Source organism: Heterocephalus glaber, unplaced genomic scaffold, assembly GCF_053883595.1.
Source record: "Heterocephalus glaber isolate CG9 unplaced genomic scaffold, H.glaber_assembly_v1.0 deba00000122, whole genome shotgun sequence".
Classification (NCBI taxonomy): domain Eukaryota; kingdom Metazoa; phylum Chordata; class Mammalia; order Rodentia; family Bathyergidae; genus Heterocephalus; species Heterocephalus glaber.
Genome location: NW_028258138.1, coordinates 48,283,472 through 48,294,361, shown reverse-complemented (window position 1 = coordinate 48,294,361; position 10,890 = coordinate 48,283,472).

Below are 10,890 nucleotides of genomic sequence, written 5' to 3'. Positions count from 1 at the left end.
AAGTGTCAAAAAGCAGAGCTGCCCCCAGCACTGAGGAGGAGCATTCGGGGCTAATATTCCAACAACCCCAGGGCCATGGAACAGAGCTGCCCCCAGCACCAAGGAGGAGCCTTCAAGGCTGCCATTCCACCACCTCTAGTGCCGAGGAGCAGAGCAACCCCCAGCACCAAGGAGGTGAGCCTCTGGGCACCAGGATAACACCCCCTCCTCAGGTGAAATGAGAAGACATGAAAACAAGTCTCAATACCAAACTTCCAGGTCACCTAAAACAACCCCAGAGGGAAATGAGATGGAACAGTCTGATACTCAACCACCTGGACTCTCTGAACTGGCAAAAAAAGATCTGGAAAAAATGAAATAAGAAATAATTTCTCAGATAACAGCAGAGATTGTGCCCATAGTGCAAGACATGATTCATAAATCTAAAGAAGACATATATTAAAAAAATAGAGGAGCTGAGGAACACAATTGGATCCCAACATAGGAAACAAATGGAATCCGTAAAACAGATACAAACAGATTTTCAGGAGATTAAAAACTTCATTGAAAGTTTACAAAGGAGAATAAGCCAATGTGAGGACAAAATTTCAGATATAGAAAACAGGATTGCAATTAGTGACCAGAAAAAAAAATCTTTAAAATAGTAAGGGACCATGGGAAATCAATCCAGCAGCTGCTAGACGTTGCAAAGAAGAATAACATAAGATTGATTGGAGTCAATGAAGAAACAGGAGAGAGTGCAGATGACATAAAAAAACTGTTCACAAAAATGATGGCAGAAAAATTCCCAAGCAGGGGAAAATGACTTGACATACAGATAAGTGAAGCATATAGGACTCCAACTAGACTTGATTAAAAAAAATATCTACACATACGCATATAATAGTTAAGATTCCAGAAACCCAACAGAAGAACAAAGTTCTGCAAGCAGTTAGAGAAAAGAAACAAATCACATACAAAGGAAAGCCCATCAGAATCACAGCAGACTTCTCAACACAAACCCTCAAGGCAAGAAGAGCTTGGAGTGACATATTCCAAGCCCTAAAGGAAAACAGCCTCCAACCCAAATTGATGTACCTTGCAAAACTATCTTTCAAAATTGATGGAGAAATAAGATACTTTCATGACAAAGAGCACCTTAGGAACTTCATGAGTACCAAACCAGCACTCCAAAAAATTTAAAACAATGTCCTAGGAACAGACATTGAGGATCACAACCCCAGGAAGCCCAGCAGAATAAATCCACCAAGCACAAGAAATTAAACCAAAGAGGGAGAAGCCAACAAAAAGAAAAAGTCATGACAAGGATAAATCAATACGTATCAGTTGTAACCATCAATGTCAATGGTCTCAACTCACCAATCAAAAGAAATAGCCTGGCAGAATGAGTCAAGAAGCAAGCTCCAACAATATGCTGCATACAAGAAACACACTTAATTCAAAAACAGACTCATAGACTGAAAGTTATGCAGTGGAAAACAATATTCCATGTGACAGGAACCCCCCCAAAAAGTGGGAGTAGCTATCCTCTTTGCAGATCAAGTGGATTTCAAACCAACACTGATTAAGAGAGACAAAGAAAGACACTGCATCCTTGTAAAGGGAAAAACCCAACAGGAAGAGATGACAATCATAAATATCTATGCACCCAATGCTAGTGCACCCAACTATATAAAACAAATACTAATGGACATGAAAAATCATATAAGCAGTAATACGATCGTACTGGGAGATCTCAATACACCACTGTCACAAATAGATAGCTCAATTAGACAAAAAAATAAGTAATGAGATACTAAAACTCAATTGAACTCTTGAACAAATGAACTTAACAGATGTTTATAGAGTGTTCCACCCCACTAAATCAGAATACACATTCTTTTGAGCTGCACATGGGTCATTCTCCAGAATTGACCCTATACTCACTCATAGAACATGTTTAAGTGCAAAGGAATTGAACATCCCCTGTATATTATCAGACCATAGTGTGATGAAATTGGAGATCCATAGCAAAAGAAACCACAAGAATTTCAGAAACACTTGGAAATTGAACAACACACTTCTGAATAACCAATGTGTCACAGAGGAAATTAAAGAAGAAATCACACAGTTCCTTCAATTAAATGACAATGACAATACAACATATCAGAATCTGTGGGACACAATGAAAGCACTCTTATGAGGAAAATTCATAGCAGTGAATACTCATATTAGGAAAACATAGTGAGCCCAACTAAACAACCTGATGCTGATTCTCAAGCTTCTAGAAAAAGAAGAGCAGGATAAACCCAAAGCTCATACAAGGGAGGAAATTGTAAAGATCAGAGCAGAAATAAATGCAATGGAGACTAAGAGAGCAGTACAAAAAATCAATGAAGCCAAGAGTTGGTTCTTCAAAGGAATAAACAAAATTGGCAAACCTTTAGCTGACCTTATCAGAAAAAGGAAAGAAATGGCCCAAATCCATGCAATTTGGAATGAAAAGAATGAAATTACAATGGACCCAGCAGAAATCCAGAGGATCATCAATACTTATTTTGAGAACCTATACACCAATAAGATGGAAAGCACAGAAGAAATGGACAGATTCCTAGATACATATGAATTACCAAAGTTGAACGAAGTAGACCTTAAAACTCCAAACAACCCAATATCAATTAATGAAATTGAAAATGTAATTAAAAACTTAAGAACTAAGAAAAGCCCAGGTCATGATACCTTCGTCAATGAATTCTACAATACATTTAGAAAGGAACTACTGCCACTACTGTTTAAACTTTTCAATCAAATTGAAAGGGAAGCAATTCTCCCTGGAAGCAAGCATCACCTTGATCCCCAAAGTAGAGAAAGACCCAACTGAAAAAGAGAACTATAGGCCAATCTCACTAATGAACATAGATGCAAAAATCCTTAATAAGATACTGGCAAATAGAATGCAGAAGATCATCAGGAAGGTCATACACCCTGACCAAGTGCGATGCAGGGATGGTTCAACATATACAAATCAATCAATGTAATCTATATCAATAGAGCTAGGACGATCATGTCAATAGATGCAGAAGAAGCATTTGACAAAATCCAACATGCATTTATGATAAAAACCCTACAAAAAATCAGAATAGATGGTCTCTACGTCAGTCTGATAAAAGGCATCTATGAAAAACCAGCAGCCAATATCATACTAAATGGTCAAAAACTGAAATCCTTCACACTAAAATCAGGAACAAGACAAGGATGTCCACTATCACCACTCCCATTCAATATAGTTTTGGAAACATTAGCCACAGCAATTAGACAAGAGAAAGAAATAAAAGGAACAAAGATGGGAAATGAAAAAATTTTTTTCCAAAATTCTAGATGGTTCCCACCATATCTAATAAAAAGTTCTTCATTTTTAACATTGTATTTGCTTATTATTTTCATTTCAATTGCTTATGATTTCTTATGAATGTCACGTGGAAGAAACAATTTAAAAAAATTTAATATATGTGCAACTCATAAAATCATAAAATCTAATTTTCAGTTTGACACAGAATTCAAAAACAACTCCAACTGTCCAAATGCAACTCTTGGAAACATTTTGGAATTGATTCCAAATATCCTTTTTTAGTTATGGGTCCCATTTCCCTTCACATACTTTTTAATTTTCCTTTTTTCCCCCAAGTTTCAGAAAAGTGAGAGTTCAAATGAATACCGTATGATCATGAAATCACATACTCATTAGATTGGATAAGACCTTCATAGTTATTTTATTCCCCATTGTATTTTTGAGATATATATATATCAAATATATATATATATCTCCAGAGATGGTCTGTCTTATTCTTGAACTCCTAAGAGGGGGGAATTACTTTCAAAATAATACATTCCTTATTTGAACATCTATGTTAGGAATTTTTCCTCCTAGGGCCTTTCTCTTCTGGAGTTATCTGGAACAGTTCCTCAATCTATATGCAAATCTTTCATTGTTTTATATCATCAACTATCGGTCCCCAAAATCTTCTCTTCCCTCAGGGGTCCACTATCTTTCATTTCCTTGGTCTTCTCTTCTATTGTATGGCTGGCTGACTGCTGCTGTCAGAATGTGCTTAGTTTCTAAGTTTTCTACAGCATAGTGCTGCTCCACATTGGACACAAACTCGGTTGTGGCCAAATAAAGCTGCTATACTTCTTCATTCTAAAAGGATAAACTTTCAGCAATGCACATTAAGAATTGTGGCTATCATATTTCATTTTTTACTTTTATCAGGTTTACTGTTGACTTAAACCATGTTATTTTTTTTACCATGTTTTTTGCTATCCAGAACTCAGACTTTTTTCAGATCTCAGTGAAAGACTAAATTATCTCCTTCAGACATCCTCATACTGTTCAACCTGGCTTAGAGAGACATTTTTAGTGTTTATTGGGTCCTAAATCATTCATAATCATTTCCAACTTTCTATCATCCATAAATTTAGTGTAACTCTCTCCCATATCTTTATGTGGGTTATTAATAAAATTATTTGGTGTGAGAAAATTAAGGCAACTATTCCATAGGTTGTTATCAACACATAGATGACTACCTATAGCATACAACATATTTTGAAAATGAAAAATGCATCTAATTTTATGGTTATCTCATTTCATTCCTCCATATTATCAACTAAGCTATTTAGAGATTTAAGAAAATGCAGATGTCACATGTTTTTATCTACTGCATTTTCTTGGTCTGCCAAAGTAGGAAACATAGGTTCATCTGATGTGAGCTTTTTTTTTTTTTGGTACCGGGGATCAAACTTGGGTTCTTGCCCTTGTGAGGCAGGTGGCAGAACCACTGAGCTAAATCTCTGGCCCCTGATATGACCTATTATTAATGAACTCATGCTAACACTTAGTAGAATTTGTTAACTGTCTCTGTCTGCACAACATTTCCCTCTTCTGGAGTTTTGTTGGCATTGCTGTGCTGTTCACTGTCCTCTGGTGTGTGCTCTTTCCATCTCCACCTCTACTTTGAAACAGAAAAGACATTTGGGGATCTGTAATCCTTCAGATCCTCTATATCTTTTCATTTCTTTGCTTTCATACCTACCTCATATTTGCATTTCACTCAATACATGTGTGACTCTACCTGATAGAATTACAAAACATAAATATCCCTTAACATTTAAATGAATTTATTAAATTCTTTAAGTATTACTAATGTTTCCTACAGAATATTCATCCTGGGGGTGATGCCGAACTGAGAATAAAATCAGAAATATGAGCTTTCATTGACTCCCCATTTTTTGTTCACCCCTAATTGTGAGCTTCAAAAATGGGGCTGTATTTTTTTTTTGGTACTGGGAATCGAACTCAGGTCTGTGCACTTGTGCAGCAGGCGGTGAAACCACTGAGCTAAATCTCCGGCTCGGGACTGTATTTTTTGACACTCATTGCTAGGAAAATGAAAAAACCGGTTAGGAGAAAATATTTTCAAGTCTCATATACAATCAAGCACTTAAATCCAGAAGATAAAAAGACTAGAAAAGGAGTAATAAAATAAACAATATAATAAAAAGTAGATCTGAATAGACAACTTGCCAAAGAAATATGTGGATGAGAAATAAGCATATGAAATGATGTTTGACATCATTAATCAGCAAGGAAAGACAAAATAGTCATTGAGTACTTCCTAGGCATGCTTAAAGGAATAACTGGGTATACCAAATAAGGACAAAGATGTACAGAAACCTAAACTCTCATACAATGCTCATGCAGGTATCAAGTGGTTCACCCACACTGGAAAATGATTTATCAATTTCTTATAAAGTTAAACATATACTTAGCACAAAATCTTAGCAATTTAACTCTGCAAATATTTATCATAGAGAAATGAAAACTTACATTCACCAAAAGCCTATACAAATATGTTCAGAGCAGCTTTCTTTGTAATTTCAACAACTGGAATCAGTCCAAATGTCTTTCAACTATAGTATAGCCATATAATGTGATGCTACCCATCTATATAAAAAGAACAAAGTATTTATTCATGCAAAAATACAAATGGATCTCAAAAGTATTATATTAGTGCAAGAAACCAGGCTTGAAAGATGGAGCACTATATATTTGATTTGTATGACAATTGTTTAAAGGCAAAATTATACAGACAGAGAATAGATAGGTGCCTATAAGAGGGTCAGTATGGAGGAAGGGACTGAGTATAAAGGGCATGAGGAATTTTTTTTTGGATGATGATACTCCTTTATCTTGATTGCAGTAGTAAGCTACATATGATTACATGTGTTTGTCATCTCATGGGATAATACATTAAAGGGTGAAGTTTTTAAAAAAGTAGATATGTATCTTCTTTATTCTTATTATCCAAGAAATTTTGTTTCTGAAAAATAGAACTAGTTTAATTTTCTTAACATATGGTAAATGTCATCCAAAAAGATTTTTAATAGCTGTATGAGATTTTCAGACATCTTCATCTATTCATGGTACTGTAACAAAATGCTGCTATTCTATGTGGCTTAAGAACAACATAAATTTATTTCTCACACTTTTGGAGGCTGTAAAGTCCAAGATCAAGGAAGCAGTTGATTTGGTGTCTGGTGAAGGCATCCTTCCTTACAGAGGGCCATCATCTAACTGTAATTTTATTTGATGGGAAAAATGAGGAATATTTTTGAGGCTTTTAAAAACATGACCTAATTACCTCCCTAAAGCCCCACCTTATGTCATCACTTTAGTGGTTAGAATTTCAATGTATGAATTTTGCAGGGGTGGAAGGTTGTACATGCTTGTGGGAGAGTGGTAAACAATCTGTTCATTGCACAGAGTGGCCATTCTGATCTCTCTTTTGAAGCTCTTCTCTCAAGGCCATTTCTCTTCTTGTGGAGTTCTCTAATGTAGATCTGATTTAACCTTCAGGGTTACAGCCCTTTATTTAGAATGTCTGAGAATCATTCCTGGTTTTTCCAGACATTAATATAATACATACCCAATGGCCAGAAGCTTTCTGGGATTTTTTTTCACATCTCCTTGAACTCTAGCCCCAGTTTAACATTTGGAAAGGGCTTAGTAATGATGAAATACACACAAATTAAGTATGTCTGGTAAGACCACATTTTCCTGGTGCTTTATAGAATCGTGAGGTTTTAAAAACCACCAGTCCAGATCAGATTTTACCTGTTTTTCAGTGAATATGGAATGTGGAGTGGAATCATGGAATCACAGAATGTTCAAGCTGGAAGACTGTTACAGTTCACCAAGTCCAATTCTTTATTTTGCAGAATCCAAAACTTCATTGCTTGTTGGCCATTATCTGGTAACTTCAGGCACTCTCTGATCTTACATTCCTTGGGCTTCATCCAGACCCAGGTTTAAGAAATGCTGTACTCCTAGAGAAGTGCATTGCACTTGGATAGAGCAAAGCAAAACAAAAGTCGGCCACTTATTCTACTTGCAGACAGGAGTATAAATATGCACTTCCAGGGGTGCATCAGTGATCAGCTATGCTGTGGTTCAGTAAAATGAGGCTTATTTAAGTAGCCTTTGAGTTTTCCTCTAAGGTCATGCAGGAATTGGGTTCCTTCAAGGTTTCTGGCAGTCTGGTAGTAAGGACTTCTGACAATCTATTTTATTTTATGTATTTATTTATTGATATTTAATTATATTTCAGGGTAAAGTCTGTTTTGTTATGTTTTTATAAAAAGTACCTATCTTCATTGCTATTTTAACTCATTTATTCTTAGAAAATTGATATGAAGGAAGTTCAGAGCTCTCCCAGAAGGGAAAATGTGAAGTGCGGTTTTCTGTTGTGCTTTGCTTCTCAAGAATAGTTTGTACTGCAAATCCATCAAGCTTGGAGTTTGTACTACTGATTATGAGTAAGGATATTTGAGAAGACAGTCTCAGCCAAACAAAAACAAGACTGCCCAGCTCATTTGTTTATTTCCCTTTCTCTCACTCTACTAGGAGAAGCTTCTGGGCCCTCAGTTTATTTGTCTTTTTTATCATTTTCTTGCAATGACATCTCCAAAGCAAAAATTATCACTTTTATTTTTCACCTTTCTCTTAACAGAGTCAAATCCTTTATTGTCCTGTCAATATTGCCTCCTCTTTCTTTTGGGGACCAGCAAGTCACTGTCTCTGTGGTATGAATTTCTTCTTGAATTGAATTGGTTAAAGCTCAGGTGCATAGCAGTTTTGTGGTTCTTGAAAAAATGTTTCTGTGTCACTTTCTCTAAAATCTTGCCATTCTTATCTCCAGAGTACACGGACAAGCTAAATTATTAAAGGTATTTAGGTTCACTATTTCTTTCTTTCCTTTCCTCCTTCCTTCCTTCTTTGTCTTGAGAATATGCATATATTTCCTTTTCAGACTAGAAAAGTTCTCAGTATTACTTGATTAAAACATTTACGAGGGTCTGGGCAGGGCTTGCTAGAAGACCACACATTTCCTTAGATGTTGTCTTATTTTCTGTTCTTCTGAAGGGACTGTTTAACTTTATAAGTAAGTGTGGAGTGAGAACTCTTGTAGTTTTTTTCCCCAGTACAGAAGATTGACTCCAAGGCCTTTGCACTAATCTAGATTCCTCAGCCCTTTTTAAAAAGTTTAATTTTGAGTTAGGGTGTTGCTAGTTACTAAGTTGCCCAGGCTGCGCTTGAACTTGTGATCCTCCTGCCTCAGCCTGCCAGACTTCTGGCATTACAGGGATGTGCCACCATGCCAGGCAGACTCATACAGATTTTAACAGCAGCTGTCTAAAGATAACAAATGTGAAATTTCTCTCTAGCCTAGCAGAGTATAGCATTTGTAGTGGTTTTTTCAGGACTGAGATTGTCTGCCATGGGGTGTCCCAGAAGGTCCCCATCTGCAAACCTTCTTGGGTCAGAACCCATCCTTTCTATTCCAACAACTCACCATGTATTTTAGAATAATAAAAATGCTCTTAGTAGCCCATGCAGAATCATGGAAGCCAATGCAGTCATTTTGCTTCTATGTGACATTGATTCTATAATTTACAACACTGACAGAGCTCAAGGAAGGGCTTTCTACACCCACTCATAACAACCAAGACCTTCAGATTGAGAAGGTTCTGACCAGTGAATTTTTGTAGCAACCACTTCATTTCTAAGATGGTTCAATTCAGGATTCATCTTTGTTTTTGTGTTTGCTGCGAATGTTGTGGAAGCCAGAAACAAAGCTGGAGTTCCACAATTAGATGCCATTGCTATAAGGTCCTTGGCACAGTCCTAGGAGTCAGTGCTTGGCTTCATGAACTTGGGACTGAGGACCTTGAGTCTACAGATGACATCAATACTCAACACATGAGTATTAAAATGTTTATTGCAAAAGATTTTTCTTTGATCCCTTGATAACATTATCTAGTTGTAAATTTTGTATTGTAAGTTTAGAAATTGTACTTTATTTTTTACAGTAATCAAAATGAAAAGTTCTGAGTAATCTATTTGGTACCAATAAAATGTCCACTGTAGAAATGTATAATTGTTATTTGGTGAAAATATGAAGGATAAAATTATTCTATTTTTGATAGTGCTGGTTCATATATTTTTAAAAATTAATTTTCTTGGTACATTCTAGGTATACAATATGACATTAGTCATTGGAAATTTGTACCTTTATGTAATCTACCTTGGTTCTTGTTTTCCCCCCCTACCTTGCCCTACCTCCAACTCCTCCACCCCTTCCTATTTACAAAGACTTTGTTCCCATATTTTCATTTTCTCATATTAATTCCATTCCTTTCTTTCCTTTCCTAAGTCCGTCCCACTTCCCCTTCCCCTTTGGACATTTTCTTCCTATTTCACAGTATCTATTATGCCTTTTGATCCTTATTTAAATCTCTTAAGTGAAATAAATAGGACAGATATGTAAATAATGAATAGTTTATTTGGTGTGAGAAACTGAAAATGCTGGCTCATATTTTCCTCTCATTTTGATTATAATTCATTAAAAAAATTCAGATCAATGTTCTCTGTTAAAATGTACCATCTTCATTTGTGTCTCAGTAACTCAAGAAAGAATATGTGTGCATACACACACACACACACACACAAACACAAAATTTGCTTATTCTATGCAAAGGAGTATAAGGCCTCAGTGTGTATTACTAGTGTTTTCAAGAATCTTAAAATCTACTTTTAGTTTGCTGTGATTTATCTGGGGCATTTCATTATATCCAACTTTACCTTTATTCTGTACATATTCTCAGAAGTAAATGTTTTAGAAGAGTGCAAATATCATGAACACTACTTGGATGGGCTTGTCTCTCAGCCTCAGAAAAGACTGGTTTTGAATTGAATGAGCAGGTTCTACTGAATTTGGTTCTAATTTCTTGATGAAGAATCTCATCTGTGTTGCATTTGCCCCACACAATTTTGCCATACACAATGCAAATAATACCCTTTGGACACAGAGACTGTAGTCTGTATGATATTGGCTAGTAGGTAATTCAGGATTGACTATCACATTTCTCTACTGCTGTGTTTGGATGAGTTTTCCTCAAAAGTTCATAGGTAACTTCTTGGACCCCAGGGTGATGGAGCAGGATCTAGTGAGAGTTCACTTAGGTAATTAGGGGCCAGGATTGTGAGACCCTGGTCTCTGTCTGTTTCTTCTTCCTGGTTCATGGTGTGAGTGGTATATTCTGACACACACCCCCTGTTGTCATTTATCATCTTCACCAGAGGAGCAAAGTGATGAGGCATCTAATCTTGTACTGCAACTTCCTGAACTGTGAAATAAACCTTTTTCTCTTTATAAATGAATCTTCTCTGGTGTTTTGTTGTAATGACATGAAGCTGACTGCACACCCACTGAAATACAAACATTTCTCATTTAATGACAGAGTTACAGTCCTGCAACTACGTTGTTAAATGGATTGGTCATTAGAGGAATTGTG